The 20663-nt window shown below is 45.7% G+C and overlaps 1 protein-coding gene and 1 long non-coding RNA gene across 4 annotated transcripts in view; both read right to left on the bottom strand.

The window, feature by feature from the left end:
• Positions 1-20663, bottom strand: part of UBE4B (ubiquitination factor E4B) — a 147673-nt gene that overhangs the window by 118686 nt on the left and 8324 nt on the right. The window lies entirely within an intron of this gene.
• Positions 674-14866, bottom strand: LOC116566266. Its single transcript, XR_004275820.1, has 3 exons — positions 14839-14866; positions 12236-12239; positions 674-1045 (listed from the first exon to the last, which is right to left on the bottom strand). It is a non-coding gene; the product is annotated as an uncharacterized LOC116566266 (long non-coding RNA).

Below are 20663 nucleotides of genomic sequence, written 5' to 3'. Positions count from 1 at the left end.
CTTTCTTGTTCGAGGAAAGACTTAAAGTGATTAACAAAAAGTACATTTAAAAGGCTGGGTGCGAGCCAGGCACGGTGGCTCAAGCCTGTAATCCCAGCACTTTGGGAGGCCGAGGCGGGTGGATCACGAGGTCAAGAGATCGAGACCATCCTGGTCAACACGGTGAAACCCCGTCTCTACTAAAAATACAAAAAATTAGCTGGGCATGGTGGCGCGTGCCTGTAATCCCAGCTGCTCAGGAGGCTGAGGCAGGAGAACTGCCTGAACCCAGGAGGCGGAGGTTGCGGTGAGCCGAGATCGTGCCATTGCACTCCAGCCTGGGTAACAAGAGCGAATCACCGTCTCAAAGAAAATAAAAAAAAAAAAAGGCTGGGTGCGGTGGTTTACGCCTGTAATTCCAATACTTTGGGAGGCCAAGGGAGGTAGATTACCTGAGGTCAGGAGTTTGAGACCAGCCTGGCCAACATACTGAAACCCTATCTATACAAAAATCAGCTGGGTATGACAGCTCATGCCTATAATCCCAGCTACTTGGAAGGCTGAGGATAGAGAATCGCTTGAACCCACGAAGCGGTTTCAGTGAGCTGAGATCACACCATGGCACTCCAGCCTGGATGACAGAGCAAGACTCCATCTCAAAAGAAACAAACAAACAAACAAAACATAGACATTAGATATATTTTCAATTTAATTAAATTAACAAATTTAATTCAAAGAGATAAAGAAATTAGGACAGAAGTAAAATGATGGTAGGAAAAAAAAAAAAAAAAAAGATAAAGCCAGGAGTGAGATCAGCACACACTATACACTTACAACAACACAGTAAGTAACTGACAGCCCTCCTCAACCTCAGCGGATGCTTAATGGCAAAACACGATTCAACGGAACAAGTTTTAGAGCGGCCCGAATAAGAGATCACGCATCAGCTTTGCTGGTGCGGCTTGACTTCAGGGTAGAGTTGAGAGTACCTAGTGCAGGGGTTCAAAATCTGGGAACCATGAAGGCCAGGAGGACCTTCAATTCTCTCAAGGTTTTCAAGGAGGCCCTTACTCAAAAAAAATTTTAAAAGATGAGTCTCCCAAGGAATGCCCTTCACTCAATCCTCCATAAAAATTTGCTCTCTGGCCAGGCATGGTGGCTCATGCCCCTAATCCCAGCACTTTGGGAGGCGGGCGGATCACCTGAGGTCAGGAGTTCCAGACCAGCCTGGGCAACATGGTGAAACCCCATCTCTAATAAAAATATAAAAGATTAGCTGCGTGTGGTGGCGCAAGACTGTAATCCCAGCTACTCGGAAGGCTGAGGCAGGAGAATTGCTTAAACCCAGGAGGCGGAGGTTGTAGTGAGCTGAGCTGAGATGATGACACTTGCACTCCAGCCTGGACAACAGAGAAAGAACTCCATCTCAAAAAAAAGAAAAAAAAAAAAAAACTTGTTTTGCACAATTACAGAAATGTGGTCAGTTGTCTGTTCCTCTCTTCTGATATCGCCATTTTATACCTTATCATTAAAGGGTGGATTTGAATACTATAAATTCTACAAGTAAATATGCCGTAGGTTTGTAGTATGCTTCACTCATGCATCTCATTTACATCTCACTGTCTTTTGAGGTAAAAATAAAAACAGAAGACAGAAGGTAGAAACAAACTCTTGTCCAGGGGCAGGCGCGGTGACTTACACCTGTAATCCCAGCGTTTTGTGAAGCCAAGGTGGGAGGATCACTTGAGGCCAGGAGCTGGAGACCAGCCTGAGCAGCATAGTAAGATGCCATCTCTACAAAAATATTTTAAAAATTAGCCGCCATGGTGGCACGTGCCTGTGGTACTAGCTACTCAGGAAGCTGAGGCAGAAGATCGCTTGAGCCTAGTGAGCTACAACTGTGCCACCACGCCCTAGCCTGGACAACAGAGTGAGACCGTCTCCAAAAAAAAAAAAAATTGTCCAGAATCTCACTAGCTCACTAGAGATTCTAAAATACGCAGCAAAATGAACCTCTATCCCTTAGAAGTCCAGGTGCCTGAAGGATGGCTTATTTTCTGATGACCACATATAGGAGTATTTCAACGGCTACTAAAACCCCAGAAAGGTTTTCATTTTGTTTTGTTTTTTTTGGTAAAGGCAAATGCCATCCATAAACATTCAGGAATGATTCCAATCTTCTGAAGCCAGCTCCTCTGGGGAGGTCAGAGAGGAAATACAGTCATGGGCTCCATAATGACGTTTTAGTCAATGACAGACCGCATACACCACAGTGGTCTGGTAAGATTATAATATCTTTTTTATTTTATTTTTTTTTTTTTTTGAGACGGAGTTTCGCTCATGTTACCCAGGCTGGAGTGCAATGGCGCGATCTCGGCTCACCGCAACCTCTGCCTCCTGGGTTCAGGCAATTCTCCTGCCTCAGCCTCCTGAGTAGCTGGGATTACAGGCACCCGCCACCATGCCCAGCTAATTTTTTTGTAGTTTTTAGTAGAGACGGAGTTTCACCATGTTGCCCAGGATGGTCTCGATCTCTTGACCTCGTGATCCACCCGCCTCGGCCTCCCAAAGTGCTGGGATTACAGGCTTGAGCCACCGCGCCCGGCCAGATTATAATATCATATTTTTACTGTGCCTTTTCTATGTTTAAATATACAAATACTCACCTTACAACTGCATAAAGGATTCAGTACAGTCATATGCTGTACAGATTTGCTGCCCAGAGCAATACCCAGGCTATACCGTAAGTATCCTAGGAGTTATACTATAGCGCCTCAGTGCGGAATAGGCTATGCCATCCAGGTTTGTGTAACTGCACCCTATGGTGTTCACATAATGGTGAATTTCTGTCGTTAAGTGACTGTAGCTGCCTGATTTAAATCACCATGCAAGTTATACTCATCTACCCCCAAACTTTTCCAACCCCCTCCACACACACACACAGGGACCTCACTGCGGCATAGTACAAGACTGGCTCCCAGGAAGACAAACAGGTTTTCCTGCTTCTCCTCATTGGTCATGACTTAAAATGGTTCTTCCATATCCCCTACTAAAGCAGGCCCTTAGTAAACAAGTAAACAAAGCACTAGCAAAGTCCCCAGAGTTGCCACCCCTCAGCTGTCTTAGATAAGAGGAGCCTTCCTTTGGCTTGAGCTGAAGACTTATGCCCCAGAAGTGCCACTCTGATTGTAAGAAAGGAGTGGAGACAAAAATGCCTAAACTAAAAATGGGAGCCTCCAGATCTCCTCAACAACTTCAGATGCCTATATCTGTGGTCACTGTGACATGTGGAGGTGAGAGGCATAGAGGAATGGGATGGACCAGGAGGGTGTTCTTGGGATGGGATTGGGCTGCTGGCCTTCACACCTCAGCCTTGCCCTATGCATCCATAGCTTTATGCACAGCCTCTTCGTCTCCCAGGAACTGCATGAGCTCAATGGGCTTCAAGCTCCTGTCCAATTCATAGACAATGGGAATACCCAGGCTCGGCTCCATGATGCCCTATTCCAGGAGACCCTCCCAAGGCTCAACCATGCCAGGAAAGCTGCTGCCAGGGGCCTCAATCAATACCTGTTTCCTCTCCTGGGTGTGGGGAATTATTTCTTCATTCCAAAAGGCCAGAGGTCCAACAACAGTGCCCTTCAGACTCTTACAGAAAAGCAGGTGCCCTACAGGGAAGTCTGCGCACCAGCAATCCTTACTGCTGTTGCTGTATAACAGATGTTCAGGCCGGGCACAGTGGCTCACGCCTGTAATCTTGACACTTTGGGAGGCCGAGGTGGGTGGATCACCTGAGGTCAGGAGTTCAAGACCAGCCTGGCTATCATGGTGAAACTCTATCTTTAAAAAAATTAAAAATATAGAAAATTTTTAAAAAGAGAGATGTTCAGCTCTATCAAAGGCATCCAGATCTTTATCTGGGCCTCATGGCTCTTGGCAACAGCTTCTGCTTTTTTGAGGCCAGTCAGACCCTCACAGTGCTACTCCATTAGGTGCACCTACTGGCAGCCACATCTGGTCAGTGGCATCCAGTACTGTCCAGGGGGCTGGCACTGCTGTCTTCCGACCTGAGGTGACACAGATGTCAAACTCACAGCCAGCATTTCTCAGTGCCTCCCAGAAGGCTCAGGTCGGTGTCACACCAGCTGCTGAAGTGGTTCTCCAGGTGCCAGGTACCCTTGCAGTACCAATCAGCGCCACCCGCAGGCAGCAGCTGAGGTGGGCTCAGGATGCAGCATTAACTGTGGTCACTGAGATTACTGTGGTCACTGAGATTCCAGAGTCCCATTGCCTGGCTCCCAGTGCATACCAGCTTTGCGCCCCATAACCCCTACCCAGCTTCTAGTGCCCCTGGCCCACCACCCAGCAACCCATGCCCCACTGCCTGGCTCCTGTGCACTTTCTCCAGCACAAGTTTTAACACATAAAAACCTAACAGCTCAACAAGCCCAGCTTCCCTATGTCCGCATTAACGAGTCAAGTACCAAGGCTTCCAAGCAATTGAGAAATGTTATAGGATGAATATGACAGAGCAGAAATAGACAAGGGTAGAGCAGCACAGTCACCCTGCAACTGCATTTTTCCAATCAATTCCTGCTTCACGTTCCAGGTTACTTACCCAACTCAAAAAAACGTTTACTCAACGGTTACAAAAAGCTTGATTGCTCAACCACATTTCTTCTCCAAAGAATACTGTAACCATGTCCAGGACTTACTCCCAAATCAAAACCCTAAAGCATCTAGTGCTTTTACCCAAGCACTCCCCTACAGCTCAAATGTGTCACCTCCAGAAGGGGACCATCCATGTCGGCTCCTGGCTTCAGCCAGGGTACTCCTGGCACTCCACTTTAATTGTAATAGAGTCCCTTTCACTCTCATAAGAGTCCTGGTGTGGACATGACCTGAGAAGGTCACCCCACATCTGACAGCCCAGCTGTTCCTTCTACTCTAACCTCTCTTCACCTACATACCCTCCACTGCCTCTCATGCTTCCCTTCCCTGCCAAAGGAATGCAGGCAAGGTGAGTCACCTTCCTCCATGAGAACTTTCCCAGGTGAGTCAATCTCGAAAATGAAGCACAAAATACTTACAAAGGCCAACTTCTGGCAATTACTAGCAAAATACACATTTTTCTTTTCTTTTTTTGAGACAGGGTCTTGTTCGGTCCCCCAGGCTGGAGTGCAGCAGCACGATTTCAATTCACTGGCAGCCTCAACCTCCCAGGAAGAACTGCTTGAGTGCAGGAGTTAGAGACCAGCCTGGGAAACACAGCAAGACTCTCCCTCTTTTTCTTTGTTTTTTGCCACTGAGCTGGACAAAGCAAGACTCTATCTCTATAAAAAATCAAAAAATTGGCCAGGCATGGTGGCTCACGCCTGTAATCCCAGCACTTTGGGAGGCCAAGGCGGGGTAGATTGCTTCAGGTCAGGAGTTCAAAACCAGCCTGGCCAACATGGTGAAACCCTATCTCTAAAAAAATAATAAATACATAAATAAATAAATTAGCCCGGCATGGTGGTGTGTGCCTACTCAGAGGCTAAGGCAGGAGAATCGCTTGAGCGCAGTAGTTTGCAGCTGCAGTGAGCCATGATCATGCCACTGCACTCCAGCCTAGGCAACAGAGACTCTGTCTCAAGAAAAAAAAAAACTGTAAATGATATTTTCTCAGTGAGAAGGAAAAAGTTGTGATCCTTTAATTTTCCAAAGCCAGGCAGTAATTAATTGTATCTTTTTTTAAATACAAGGAATTTTATAAACTATAACAAAAATTGTTAATTGTGCTTTTTGCATCTAATCAATAACACGAAGAACGTTAAATATACTTAACCCCATTCTGCCAGCTGGTGAAAACTAAGGACCAAAGGCATAAAACTGCCTAATTAAAGTGCTTTCTTGAGTCACCCATGACACTTAAAATATTAATATTACTACTTCAAATTAGAATAATAAGGGGCCAGGCGTTGTGGCTCACATCTGTAATCCCAGCATTTTGGGAGGCTGAGGTGGGCAGATAACCTGAGCCCAGGGGTTCAAGACCAGTGTGGCAAAACCCCATCTCTACAAAAAAATACAAAAATTAGCCAGGTGTGTTGGCACATGCCTGTAGTCCCAGCTACTCAGGAGGCTGGGGAGAGGGGAACACCAGGGTCTGGGGATGCTGAGGCTATAGTGAGCCATGAGTGTGCCTCTGCACTTCAGCCTGGGGGGCAGAGTGAGGCCTTGTCTCATGAATAAAGGAATGAAGCAGTCCACCTGAAAGTGAATCAGAGAGCCATGTGCAATAGGGGAGTGAAGTGCTACCCCAGGCCCCATCTTTCCAAGCCTTCTACACAATGAGGAACCACGTAGCTACTGCTGGCCAGAATCCCAGCTGCACCTGTTTCCAGCTGGGTTCTTTCGCTAAGCCTTAATTTCCCCATTTATAAGAAGGTGACAAAATATCTCTTTTTGAGACAAAGTTTTGCTCTTGTTGCCCAGGCTGGAATGCAGTGGCGCAATCTCAGCTGACTGCAACCTCCAACTCTTGGGTTCAAGAGATTCTCCTACCTCAGCCTCCCGAGTAGCTGGGATTACAGGCACCCGCCACCATGCCCAGCTATTTTTTTTTATGTATTTTTGGTAGAGATAGGGTTTCACCAAGTTGGCAGGCTGGTCTCAAACCAGCCTGCGGTGATCTGCCCTCCTCGGCCTCCCAAAGTGCTGGGATTAGAGGCGTGAGCTATGGTACCCAGCCTCCAAAATCTCTCTTATCTTGTAAAAAGCTCATCAGAAATAAAGGTAATATAGAATACAACTTGAATTAGTTTGTATTTATCGGTTTATAGTCTATCCCCACCCAGCACAATACAAGCTCAAAGAGAGCAGGGATTTGGTCCATTACATTCATTACTGTATTCCCAGCAACTATAACAGTACCTAGCTCCCAGACAGCACTTGGCAAATATTTGCTGAACAAATGAAAAGTGTCTATGTGACACACAGCAAATAGTCTTTTTTAAAAAAATAACTTAAACCTACTAGTTTTTTCCATCCCTTTTCTCTTTTAGTCTTCCTTTTAGGGTCAGACACCGTTTCCCCTTTGTGGAGGGCTCTGCTTTATCTAAATAACATGAATGTTTACAAAACTACTAAAAAGCACCTCACAAGTCAGCTAATTGTGAAACCAAAAGATCAAGAGCCTAAAACTGCCAAACATTACATGGCAGAGAAACATGCTGAGAGTAGAATAATTTTAACTGCATTCCGTCATTTAAAAAAGGTTTCTTGCTGCAGCAACTTCAAGCCCTTTACAACCAAAAACCTCCCAGGGAATAGAAGTGGATGGTACTGTCTCCATTCTCATCTTTGATCCTACTTGGTTTAACAGACGAGATGAGCTTAGTTAGATAACTAAGCATACACTACTTCTACTTCTGGTTTTGTTTTGGTTTTTTTGAGACAAAGTTTCACTCTGTCATCCAGGCTGGAGTGCAGTGGTGCAATCTCAGTTCACTGCCACCTCTGTCCCCCAGCTTCAAGTGATTCTCCTGCCTCAGCCTCCCTAGTAGCTACGACTTACAGGCACGTGCCACCACGCCCAACTAATTTTTGTATTTTTAGTAGAGACAGGGTTTCACCATGTTGGCCAGGCTGGTCTCAAACTCCTGATTTCAAGTGATCCATTCACCTTGGCCTCCCAAAGAGCTGGGATAACAGGCATGAGCCACTGCTTCTGGCCAGCATCCACTACTTCTAACACTATTCCATAAAACTGATTCTGGTAACTTTTGCCCCATGTTGGCTGGGTGTGGTGGCTCATGTCTATAATCCCAGCACTTTGGGAGGCTAAGGGAGGAAGGCTTGAGGCCAGCCTGGGTAATATAATGAGACCCCATCCCTATAAAAGAAAAAAATTTTTTTGAAATGGAGTCACACTCTGACACCAGGCTGGAGTGCAGTGGCGCAGTCTTGGCTTACTGCAACCTCCGCCTTCAAGTGATTCTTCCGCCTCAGCCTTCCAAGTAGCTGAGACTACAAGTGTGCGCCACCACGCCTGGCTAATTTTTGTATTTTTTTTTTTTTTAGTAGAGACGGGGTTTCGCCATGTTGGTCAGGATGGTCTTGATCTCTTGACCTCGTGATCTGCCTGCCTTGGCCTAAGTGCTGGGATTACAGGTGTGAGTCACCACACCTGGACCAAAAAATTTTTTTAAATTAGCTGGGTGTGGTGGCACAAACCTGTAGTCCTAGCTACTTGGGAGATTAAGGCAGAAGGATCACCTGAGCCCAAAAGTTCGAGGCTACAGTGAGCCACGATACTGCCAGTGCATCCAGCCTAGGCAACAGAGCAAGATTCCGTCTCAAAAAAAAAAAAAAAAAAAAAAAAGAATGTGAATCCTGGCTGGGCACGGTGGCTTATGCCTGTAATCCCAGCACTTTGGGAGGCTGAGGTGGAAGGATTGCTTGAGCCAAGGAGATCAAGACCAGCCTGGGAAACACTGCAAGACCCATCTCTTAAAAAACAAACAAACAAAAAGAATGCGGATCCTTTCAGTCAGTCAGAACCCCCATCTTCCAGTAATTTGCCAAAATGACAAACACAAGGGAAAGAAGAAAGGCACCCAATGTATTTTCTCTAGGCCTTTTAGGAAACATAAAGTTGTTCCTTTGGCCACATACACACAAATCTATAAGAAAGGTGATATTGCAGACACCAAGGGAATGGGTACTATTCCAAAAAAAATGCCTCACGAGTGTTACCATGGCTAGACTGGAAGAGTCTACAATGTTCCCCAGCATGATGCTGACATTGTAGTAAATGAACAAGGGCAACAGTCTTATCAAGACAATTAATATGTATATTGAGCACATTAAGCAATCTAAGAGCAGACATCACTTCCTAAAACTCATGAAGGAAAATGATCAGAAAAAGAAGAAAGCCAAAGCCGGGCGTAGTGGCTCATGCATCTAATCCCAGCACTTTGGGAGGCGGGTGGATCACCTGAGGTCACAAGTTTGAGACCAGCCTGACCAACATGGTGAAACCCTGTCTCTACTAAAAATACAAAAAATTAGCTGGGCATGGTGGCATATGCCTGTAATTCCAGCTACTCAGGAGGCTGAGGCAGGAGAATTGCTAAAACTGGGAGGCAGAGGTTGCAGTGAGCCAGTATCTTGCCATTGCATTCCAGCCTGGGCAATAAGAGTAAAACTCTGCCTCAAAAAAAAAAGAAAAGAAAGCCAAAGAGACAGGTACCTGGATTCAACTGAAGTGCCAGCCTGCTCCACCCAGAGAAGTACACTGTGTGAGAACTGAAGGGAAGAAGCCTGAGCTGCTGGAACCTTTTACCTATGAATTCACGGAATAAGAGGTGTTAAAAAAAATAAATAAAAGATGGCCGGGCGCGGTGACTCATGCCTGTAATCCCAGCATTTTGGGAGGCGGACGAGGGCAGATCACTTGAGGTCGGAGTTTGAGACCAGCCTGACCAACGTGGAGAAACCCCTTCTCTACTAAAAATACAAAATTAGCCAGGAGTGGCGGCACATCCCTGTATTCCCAGCTACTCAGGAGGCTAAGGCATGAGAATCACTTAAACCTGGGAGGTGGAGGTTGCAGTGAGCCAAAATCGCACCACTGCAGTCCAGCCTGGGCAACAAGAGTGAAATTCCATCTCAAAAATAAATAAATAAATAACAGACCTCTGAACTATAAAAATGTTTCTCTTCATTGAGTACAAGTGTGGTGCCCCCTTCCCCAAAGAACTATTTAAAATAAACTTTAATTGTGTCCTAATTCATTATATAATGTCTTTATTATTCAAATTTAATGTATTTCTAGCTGAAAGATGTGAGGTAGCTTACTGTGCAACAAAGTACTCAATTGGTTAGAAAATGGCCAGATATTATATATATTTGTATTGGTTTGAAGATAGTTCCTCTAAATCATGGAATAAATGAAACAGCTTACAAAAGAAAAATAAAAAATAAAAAGAATGTGGAAATAAACGCTTATGTGTCAAAAATCTTCATTTTTTTAAAAAAGAAGAAATCTAATATTTCTAATTACTACCCCAACAACAAAAAAGATTTGATGAAGTAAAATGAGTTATCTAAAGATTCAATATCAGCCAGACATGGTGGCTCATGCCAGTAATCCCAGCACTTTAGGAGTTCACGGTAGGAGGCTCGCTTGAGGACAGGTGTTCAAGATCAGCCTGGAGAACATGGCAAGATGTCATGACTCCAAAAAAGTTTTTCTTTTTTTTGAGACGGAGTTTTGCTCTTGCTGCCCAGGCTGGAGTGTAATGGCGAGATCTTGGCTCACTGCAACCTCCACCTCCCGGATTCAAGTGATTCTTCTGCCTCAGCCTCCCGAGTAGCTGGGATTACAGACACGTGCCACCACACCCAGCTAATTTTGTATTTTTTTTTCGTAGAGATGGGGTTTCTCCATGTTGACCAGGCTGGTCTTGCACTCCCGACCTCAGGTGATCTGCCGGCCTCGGCCTCCCAAAGTGCTGGGATTACAGGTGTGAGCCACCGCACCCGGCCTACAAAAAAGTTTTTAAGGGCTGGGTGCCATGGTTCATGCCTGTAATCCCAGCACTTTAGGAGGCCAAGGTAGGAGGATCACTTGAACACAGGAATTCAAGACCAGCCTGGGCCACATAGTGAGAGCTCGTCTACAAATAATAAAAGAATTAGCTAGCCACGGTGGCACCACCTGTGGTCCCAGATACTCCGAAGGCTGAGGTGGGAGGATCATTTGAGCCCGAAACGTCAAGGCTGCAGTGAGCCATGATCATGCCACTGCATTGCAGCACTCCAGCGTGGGTGACACAGAGCAAGACCTTGTCTCAGAAAAAAAAAATTTTTCAAAACTGGCCATGCAGTGGGTACAGAGAGCTAATGGAAAAATAGCTTGCTGGGCATGGTGATTCACGCCTGTAATCCCAACACTTTGGGAGGCAGAGGTGGGCAGATCACCTGAGGTCAGGGGTTTGAGACAAGCATGACTAACATGGTGAAGCCCTGTCTCTACTAAAAATACAAAAATTAGCCAGGCATAGTGGTGGGTGCCTGTAATCCCAGTTACTCGGGAGGCCCAGGCAGGAGAATCACTTGAACTTGGAAGGCAGAGGTTGCAGTGAGTTGAGATCATGCCTTTGCACACCGGCTTGGGCAACAGAGCTAGACTCTGTCTCAAAAAAAAAAAAAAAAAAAAAAAAAAAAAAATCTAATGCATGATGGGCTCAATAAGTGATGGGTTGACAGGTGTAGCAAACCACCATAGCATATGCTTACCTATATAACATACCTATATAACAATCCTACACATCTGCACATATACCCCAGAACTTAAAAACTAAAATTTTAAAAAAATAGCCATTCATGGTTGTGCACACCTGTGGTGCCAGTTACTCGAGAGGCTGAGGTGGGAGGGTCGCTGACAGAATTAGGAGATGGGGCCTTTGGGATGTGATTAAGTCATGAAGGCAGAATCCCTCAGGACCTATGGATTAATGCCCTTATAAAAGAAGGCCCAGAGGGCCAGGCATGGTGGTTTACACCTGTAGTCCCATCACTTTGGGAGGCCGAGGTGGGTGAATCACAAGATCACAAGTTTGAGGCCAGCCTGACCAATATGCTGAAACCCTGTCCCTACTAAAAATACAAAAATTAGCTGGGGATTGTGGCTCGTGCCTGTAATCCCAGCTACTCAGGAGGCTGAGGCAGGAGAATAGTTTGAACCTGGGAGGTGGAGGTTGCAGTGAGCCAATATCACACCATTATACTCCAGCCTAGGTGACAGAGTAAGATTCCATCTACAAAAAGAAGGCCCAGGGGACTCCTTTGTGCCTTCCTCCAAGGGAGGACACAGTGAGAAAATAGGTACCTATGAACCAAGAGGTTGGCTCTCAAGAGACACTGAATCTCTTAGCACCTTGATCTTGAGACTTCTCAGCCTCCTGAACGGTGAGTAATAAATTGCTGCTGTGTACAAGCTACCCACTTTATGGCTTTTTTTTTATAAGAGTCCAAATGAACTGCAACATCTACCCAGGCATATATCCACCTACACAGAAAAAGTCAAGGACAACCAAGACTAGCTACAGAATTTTCAGGGCCCCATGCCAAATGAAAAGGCAGCCTGCCTTGTTCAAATGTATTAAGAATTTCAAGACAGCAACAGCAGAGCATTACACCAAGTGTGGGGCAACTCTGCTTGCAGTCACATGCCTGTGAAGCTGGCCCTGGTGACAAGTATAGACACAGGTCTAACGAAAGACCATGATCACAGACCAATTTGTTGGTCCATATAAAATCCAGGTAAGAACCAGGTACAGTGCCATGCCCGTAGTCCCAGCTACTCAGGAGGCTTAGGCAGGAAGATCATTTGAGCCCAGGAGTTTGAGGCTGCCCTGAGCTATGATAATGCCACTGCATTCCAGCCTGGGCCCGTCTCAAAACAAAAAGCAAACAACCTAAAACCCCTGAAGGTATGTCTGGTTCTGAATTAGAACTCTGACAATGAGGCTTCTTTCAAGTGCCTACCTTAACCTAACTAACACAACTTAATATAGTGAACAAATAAACTATTGCAATATGAGAATCAGGAGTCAGGCTGGTTGTGGTGGCTCACGCCTATAATCTCAACACTTTGGGAGGCTGAGGAGGGAAGATGGCTTGAGGCCAGGAGTTGGAAACCAGCCTGGGCAACATAGTGAAACTCCCTCTCTATTTAAAAAAAAAAAAAACAACGGAGAGTCATGAAAAGTCATGTTGTATCACTGTATTCATTCAACAAGTATTTGTTTTGAGCCACTCTGTGCCAAGCCCTGTGCTAGGGCTTGGATAAAAAGCAGTGAACAAGAAGAGCCAGGAGTTTATGTCCCAGTAGGAGATAACACCAAGTGAATAGACAATCCAGTGCTGTGTGCTTAACATTAGGAGAGAAGTAATTTTAATAAAACCCCTTTCCTGTTCCTCCAACTTCCCCCCAACTCCTACTCCGTCAGCTGCTGCAGACCCTTAGTGGTTTTAGGGAGCCTGGGGTCACACATTTGGCTATGCCTGATACATCTCAAAACCTTTCAGATCAGGCCAGGTGAGGTGGCTCACACCTGTAATCCCAGCACTTTGGGGGCCAATGCAGGCAGATCACTTGAGGTCAGGAGTTCAAGATCAACCTGGCCAACACAGCAAAACCCCATCTCTACTAAATATACAAAAATTAGCCGGGTGTGTTGGTACATGCCTATAATCCCAGCTACTCGGAAGGCTGAGGCAGGAGAATCGCTTGAACCCTGGAAGTGGAGTTTGCAGTGAGCCAAGATCGTGCCACTGCACTCCAGCCTAGGTGACAAAGCCAGACTGTTTCAAAAAAAAAAAAAACTTTCAGATCAGCAAGCAGCTACCAATATCCCATATCTGTCACCATCTTCAGTTTTTGTTCAATGGTTCTCATATTTCAAAAGAATGAATATAAAGAGTTTGGCCAGAGTAAGAAGTAAATGAAACATTTCTCTTCACCACAGACTTGTTTTTCTAACTTTTTTTTTTTTTTTTTTTTTTTTAGACAGGGTCTCACTCTCTCACCCAGACTGGGGTGCAGTGACACAGATCATGAATCACTGCACCCTGGACCTCATAGGCTCAAGCGATTCTCCCACCTCAGCCTCCTGAGTAGCTGGGACCACAGGTGCATGCCACCCCATCTGGCTAATTTTTTTTTAAATAGCAGGTCTCCCTATGTTGCCCAGGTTGGTCTCAAACTTCTGGACTCAAGTGATCTGCCCACCTTGGCCTCCCAAAATTTTTTTAATTTTTTTGCCAGGCACAGTGGCTCACGCTTATAATCCCAGCACTTTGGGAGGCCAAGGCAGGCAGATCACCTCAGGTCAGGAGTTCAAGACCAACTTGACCAACATGGTGAAACCCTGTCTCTACTAAAAATACAAAAATTAGCCAGGCATGATTGTGGGCACCTGTAATCTCAGCTACTTGGGAGGCTGAGGCAGAAGAATCACTTGAACCTGGGAGGCGGAGTTTGCAGTGAGCTGAGATTGCACCACGGTACTCTGTCACGTGACAGAGTGAGAATCTGTCTCAAAAAAGAAAAAAAAAATTTTTTTTTTCTATTAGAGAAAGGTCTTATTATGTTGCCGAGGCTGCCCTCACACTACTGGGTCCAAGTGATCCTCCTGCCTTGGCCTCCCAAGTAACTGGGATTACAGGCATGCATCATTCCACCTGGCTACCGTGCTCCAAATGTCAAAATCCTAATTATCTTTAAAGACTACAGTAATTCAAATCTTCCCAGTCCCCTCCTTATATTTCCCATCAGAATTAACTGCTCCACCAACTGTACCCCCTTTACTGAAATGTTTGTTTAGCACTGGAAGTCTAGCTGCCTGTGTTCCTGTCTCCCCACCTGGAGAGTGAGGTCACTGAAGGTAGACCATGTGTTAGTCATACTCGAGCAGCGTCTCCACATGTACATCCCTCAGTACCTGGCACGTTGTCCAAAAATATTTGTTGAAATTAAGCAAACAAATTAAATAATATTCAAGTCTCCTACCCTTAAATATCTGCCACTCAGCTATTTTTTTAAAGCTCTAAAAACTATAATATGATCCAATGTTCCCCATATTATGACTCAAAATTTATTATTTGGTACTCTTCAGGCCCAAAACATCATGCTAGGAATAATATACAAATCTATCTACTTCCTCCCTTGGAGAAAGAGAGAGAAACAGTGAGTGTTGAATGAATAAAGAAAGTCGTGATTATAGCAGAGAATGGGAAAAGTTAAAACCAAAAAAGATATGCTTACCACATGTTTTCTTTAAAACCCATGGCTGAGCCAAGCCGGACGCGGTGGCTCACGCCTGTAATCCCAGCACTTTGGGAGGCTGAGGTGGGCGGATCACCTGAGCTCAGGAGTTCTTGACCAGCCTGACCAATATGGTGAAATCCCATCTTTAAAAAAAATAAAAATAAAAATAAAACTCATGGCTTCTGCCATCTACAGATGGCTTCCCAGTGCACCCCTGGAGCCTACGCCTCACTCCCGAGCGCCCTCCCCTCTCCTCCCATTCTCTCTTGAACCTACTCCAGTCAGCAATGAAATCAGTCCTGTCAAGGTAACCAAGGGCCTCCATGTTACCAAATACCACAGTCAAGTCTTGGTCCTCCTCTGATTTTACCAACATCAGACACAGCTGAGCATTCCCCCTACATCATGAAATACTTTCTTTCCCTGGACACCAGATTCCATGCTCTCTAGACTGCCCTCCAACCTCAGTGCCTATGCCTTATCAGTCTCCTTTTCTGAGTCCTCCTGATGGCCCAGCCTGTAATTGCTGGAAGGGCTGGAGGCTCGGTCCTCTTCTCTTCTGCATTTATGCTCACTCTCTAGGTAAAATCTGTCCATTCTCATGATTTTAAATACGATGACAGCTTCCAGATTAGGAGCCCTAACCCCAACCTCCCCAGGAACTACAAACTCCTATACAACAATCTACTTAACGGCTCCACATGGATAAAAAACTGGAAAAAGATTCATAATATGTTCAAACCAGACGATAAGGTCTCCCTCCCAATCTTCTCTTTCCATTTTCCCCATCTCAAATGGAACTCAAAAACTCCATTTTCTGAGCTGCTTAGGCCAAAATTCCTGGTATCCCTGGGACAGAGAAGCTAGTTGCCTCCTAAAACGCATTCAGGCAGGACACGGTGGCTCATGTCTATAATCCCAGGGCCCTGGGAAGCCAAGGAAAGAGGACTGTTTGAAGCCAGGAGTTCAAGACGAGCCTGGGCAACATAGTGAGACCCTCATCTCTAACAAAAAATTTAAAAATTAGCTCGGCACAGTGGCACACATCTCCCAGCTACTCAGGAAACTGAGGCAGGAGGATCACTTGAGCCAAGGAGTTAGAGGCTACAGTTATAATTGTGCCACTGTACCCTAGCCTGGATGACACAAAAGAGCTTGTCTCTAATAAAATAAAATAAAAGTGGCCAGACACGGTGGCTCACACCTGTAATCCCAGCACTTTGGGAGGCCAAGGTGGGCAGATAACCTGAAATCGGGAGTTCGAGACCAGCCTGACCAACATAGTGAAAACTCCATCTCTACTAAAAATACAAAATTAGCCAGGCATGGTGGTGCACGCCTGTAATCCCAGCTACTCAGGAGGCTGAGGCAGGAGAATCTCTTGAACCCGGGAGGCAGAGGTTACAGTGAGCTGAAATGGCGCCATTGCATTCCAGCTTGGGCAACAAGAGCAAAACTCCACCTCAAAAAAATAAAATAAATAAATAAAATAAAACGAATTCAGCCATGTTTGCATTTGAGTGTGGCCAGGAGACTAAGCTGTAGCCAAGGAGATGTAAGTAATGATATATGAAGCTATCTGGCCATGCTCTTAAGGGATAGAACATGCCCTCTTCCCCCACTTGAGTCTCATCCTGAGGGCTGGGATGTAAATTTCCTCAAAGAAGCTGGAGCAACCCTCCTGGACTATAAGATAGAGGATGACAGTGCACAAAACAGAATGAGTCTGGCCCCCTAGCAGTCACAGAGTTACTAGGCCAGCTTTCAATCACCTATCCAGATTTGCACTTGAAGTAGAAAAAAATTAACTTTTATCTTGTTTAAGCCATTATTATTTCCAATCTCTGCCACAGCAGTCAAATCAATATCCTAACCAATATACAGAATTTGGAAGCTGGAAATAGTCAACCTTAATAGAATACAAATAGGTAGAATTGGCTTAGGGGTGAGCATGGGCACAGATATTGTAGGATGGAAGAATGGCAACCCTCATAGGTCACATTAAAACATCTGGCAAAACCCATGATATCTTAGAAAACAGCCTGCATGCCACCATGGCCTGTAATTCTAGGGAAACTGGTTGAACAATACAAAATTTGCGTGCTAATTGGCTTCACACCACTTTAAGCAAGAAATCCAGCAAGCGTGAAACGGACTCAAGCCAAAGCTCACCAATCCGTATGCACAGATAAAACGGACTATAGATCTGCCTAAGGAATGTCCGTGGTCCACAAAGTTTACATAGAGTCTGGTCATTTGGGGCTACGTAGGGTTGAAAAAGCCTACTCCTGGCCCCCTTCCCCTGCTCCTCCAGCCCCACTACAAATAAAAAAAAAAGAAGAAGAAAAAGCCTACTCCTTCAATATCCAACAGGAAGCAAGCTGGAGAAACTCTTCAGCCCTACAAAGAGGATAGCCTCCAATGCCCACTTCAGACGTGACCCCAGAGGAACAAATCCACAGAAAAACTGTCCAGAGAGTAAAGTCAGAGGCTACGGAGGGCCAGGCACAAGGGAGCTCCTCCAAGGGACCAGAATCGAGGCTGCCAGAAAGGCAAGGTCAGAACCTCACAGTACTGCCAAGCCGGGAAGCACTCACAGCTCAGCCTGGCAGCAGTTGACAACAGCTATGGACCAGTACAGGGTGTGTACTCCCCATTCTTCCCTTTTCCAAATAAGGATTTCTACTTCCGTTATCCTCTCCATCACTGTATGGGGGAGAGCAGAGACCCTGATAACTATGTTTTAAACTAAAGATTCCTGGAATGTATATCACCCAGAGATTCTGGACCCTAAAGTTGATCTGGGGTTGTCCCCTTGGGAGAACGGTTTGGTAAGAAAGGCAAAGACTGTTCTCCCTTTCTAACGAGAGAGAATGTACAGCTGAACACATGGCTGCCCGATAAACACTGTATTTCTCAACCTTCCCAGCAAGTAGCTGTAACCATGTGACTCAGGTTCCAGCCTGTGAGAGGTAAACAGGAGTGATCTGTGCAACTTTCAAGCTGTGCCATGAAAGAGGCACATGACCTCCCCTCCCCTCTCTGGCCAGAATGCAGACATACAAGGGCCAAAAGATGGAAGCCATATGGTAGGAAAGTTGGTACAAGAGAGGAGGCACCTGAGCTCCTAATGAGCACAGAGCTGCCATTCCAGCCCCGGCCTCCTAACCAGACTGCCATTTAGAGAGAAATAAACAGCTATCTGCCTTACGCAGCTGCCGCTTCGTGTCTGTTACAACAATCAACTCGATGATAACCTAACTCACCCTGGCACTTTCAACTCCACTCTTTCGTACCCCACATGCAACCTACTACCCAATCCTATTGGCTCTACCCACAAAATGTACCTGACCATCTAGTGTTTGACCCTCTCGACCACTGACCCCTGCTGGTGGCCCCCACATCATCTCTCACTGGGACTCCTTCAATGGCCTCCTGTCTCTCGGCTTTTGCACTTTCTTTCTTATCTAGCCTCTTCACAGCAGCCAGAATGCCCAGGAGGGCAGAGATTTCTGCCTGTTTTGTTCCCTGGTATATCCTCATGGCCTAGAACAATGCTGGACCTAAACTGTATTTCATCAAACATGTCAGATTGTAAACTACCATTATTTTTCATCACCAAGAAAAAAAAAATACTGCACTATTAAACCACAACAAAATGCCTTAACAACAGACAAGGACAGAGCCATCATCAGTTACACCAGGCTCTCATAGCTCTGAAATTTCTTTCTGAGGAATGTGGAGTGTCTCTGACCTAAGGTTGCATTGCCTGAGTGTGAAATGCAATCCTCCTAACTGTATGTTCAGTTACAATATGTGACATGACTTCAGAGACTTACGGATTGCTGCCCCTGAAGCCCCCTAACGCAGGGGTCCCCAACCCCTGGGCCATCGACCAGTACCAATCGAGCAAGTGAGTGAGGGAGTGAAGCTTCATCTGTATTTACAGCCACTCCTCATCACTGGCATCACCACCTGAGCTCCGCCTCCTATAAGATCAGCAGTGGCATTAGATTCTCATGGGAGCATGAACCCTACATTGAGCTCTGCATTCGAGGGATCTACGCTGCACCCTCCTTATGAGAATCTAATGCCCGATGATCTATCACTTCCTCCCATCACCCCCAGAAAAACAAGGTCAGGGCTCCCACTGATTCTAAATTATGGTGAGTTGTATAATTATTTCACTATATATTACAATATAATAACGATAAAAATAAAGTGCACAGGTCGGGCACGGTGGCTTATGCCTATAATCCCAGCACTCTGGGAGGCTGAGGTGGGTGGACTGCTTGAGCTTAGGAGTTCAAGACCAGCCTGGTCAACATAGCGAAACCCTGTCCTACCAACAATACAAAAAATTAGCCAGGCATGATGGCGTGCACCTATGGTCCCAACAAATCAGAAGGATGAGGTGGGAGTATCGCTTGAGCCCAGGAGGCAGAAGTTGCATTGAGCTAACATCACGCCATTGCACTCTAGCCTAGGTGACAGAGCAAGACCTCGTCTCCAAAAAAAAAAGAAAGGAAAGAAAAGGAAAGGAAAGGAAAGGGAAAGAGAGAGAGAAAGAAAAGAAAAGAAAAAAGAAACAAAGAGTGAGCACAATAAATGTAATGAGCCTGCATCATCTCAAAACCATCTCTGGCTGGGTGCAGTGGCTCATGCCTGTAATCCCAGCACTTTGGGAGGCCAAGGCAGATGGATCACGAGGTCAGGAGTTCAAGACCCGCCTGGCCAAGATGGTGAAACGCTGTCTCTACTAAAAATACAAAAATTAGCCGGGCATGGTAGCGGGTACCTGTAATCCCAGCTACTTGGGAGGTGAGGCAGAGTATTGCTTGAACCCAGGAGGTGGAGGTTGCAGTGAGCCGAGACCACGCCACCACACTCCAGAGCAAAACTCCATCTCAAAAAAAAAAAAAAAACCTTCCCCTCCCCACATCACACCATCACCCATTAAAAAACTGTCTTCCATGAAAACCAGTCCCTGGTGCCAAAAAGGTTGGGGACCGCTGCCCTAATTCACTTGCTGGTATTATGCAATGAAATATGAAATTGGGCTGGGCACAGTGGCTCACACCTGTAATCCCAGCACTTTGGGAGGCTGAAGCAGACGGATCACTTGAGGTCAGGAATTCAAGATCAGCCTGGCCAACAATGGCAAAATCCTGTCTCTGCTAAAAATACAAAAATCAGCTGGGCATAGTGGCACATGCCTATAGTTCCAGCTACTGGGGAGGCTGAGGCAAGAAAATCAATTGCTTGAACCCGGGAGTGTAGGTTGCAGTGAGCCAAGATTGTGCCACTGCACTCCAGCCTGGGTGACAGTGCAAAACTCTGTCTCAAAAAAAAGAAACAGGGAAAGGTGGTCATTCCTCCCACCACAAACATTTTCTTTAGAAATATCAAATACACACCTCACCTGCTGTTTCCATTCCTCTCTGCATACAAAGCAATATTTGCTTTCATTGCTGAATCTAAGTGTAATTCTTTTGGAAGGCATTTAAAATGGCAACTAAATTTAACATTGTAGCACTCAACTGAAGGGGTGATTATATGAACAGGTATAACCAGGTTCACACATAAACAGGAAATGACAACTGTGTCACAACTGCCACCTAGTTAACAGTGATTACACCCTCTATTTATAAGAAGCATTTCAGGGCCGGGCGCGGTGGCTCAAGCCTGTAATCCCAGCACTTTGGGAGGCCGAGGCGGGTGGATCACGAGGTCAAGAGATCGAGACCATACTGGTCAACATGGTGAAACCCCGTCTCTACTAAAAATACAAAAAATTAGCTGGGCATGGTGGCGCGTACCTGTAATCCCAGCTACTCAGGAGGCTGAGGCAGGAGAATTGCCT

The sequence above is a fragment of the Sapajus apella genome, unplaced genomic scaffold, assembly GCF_009761245.1.
Source record: "Sapajus apella isolate SASKATOON/1434 unplaced genomic scaffold, GSC_monkey_1.0 scaffold43, whole genome shotgun sequence".
Taxonomy (NCBI): Eukaryota; Metazoa; Chordata; class Mammalia; order Primates; family Cebidae; genus Sapajus; species Sapajus apella.
Note: the sequence above shows the minus strand (reverse complement) of the source record. Positions and strands in the feature narration are given on the sequence as shown.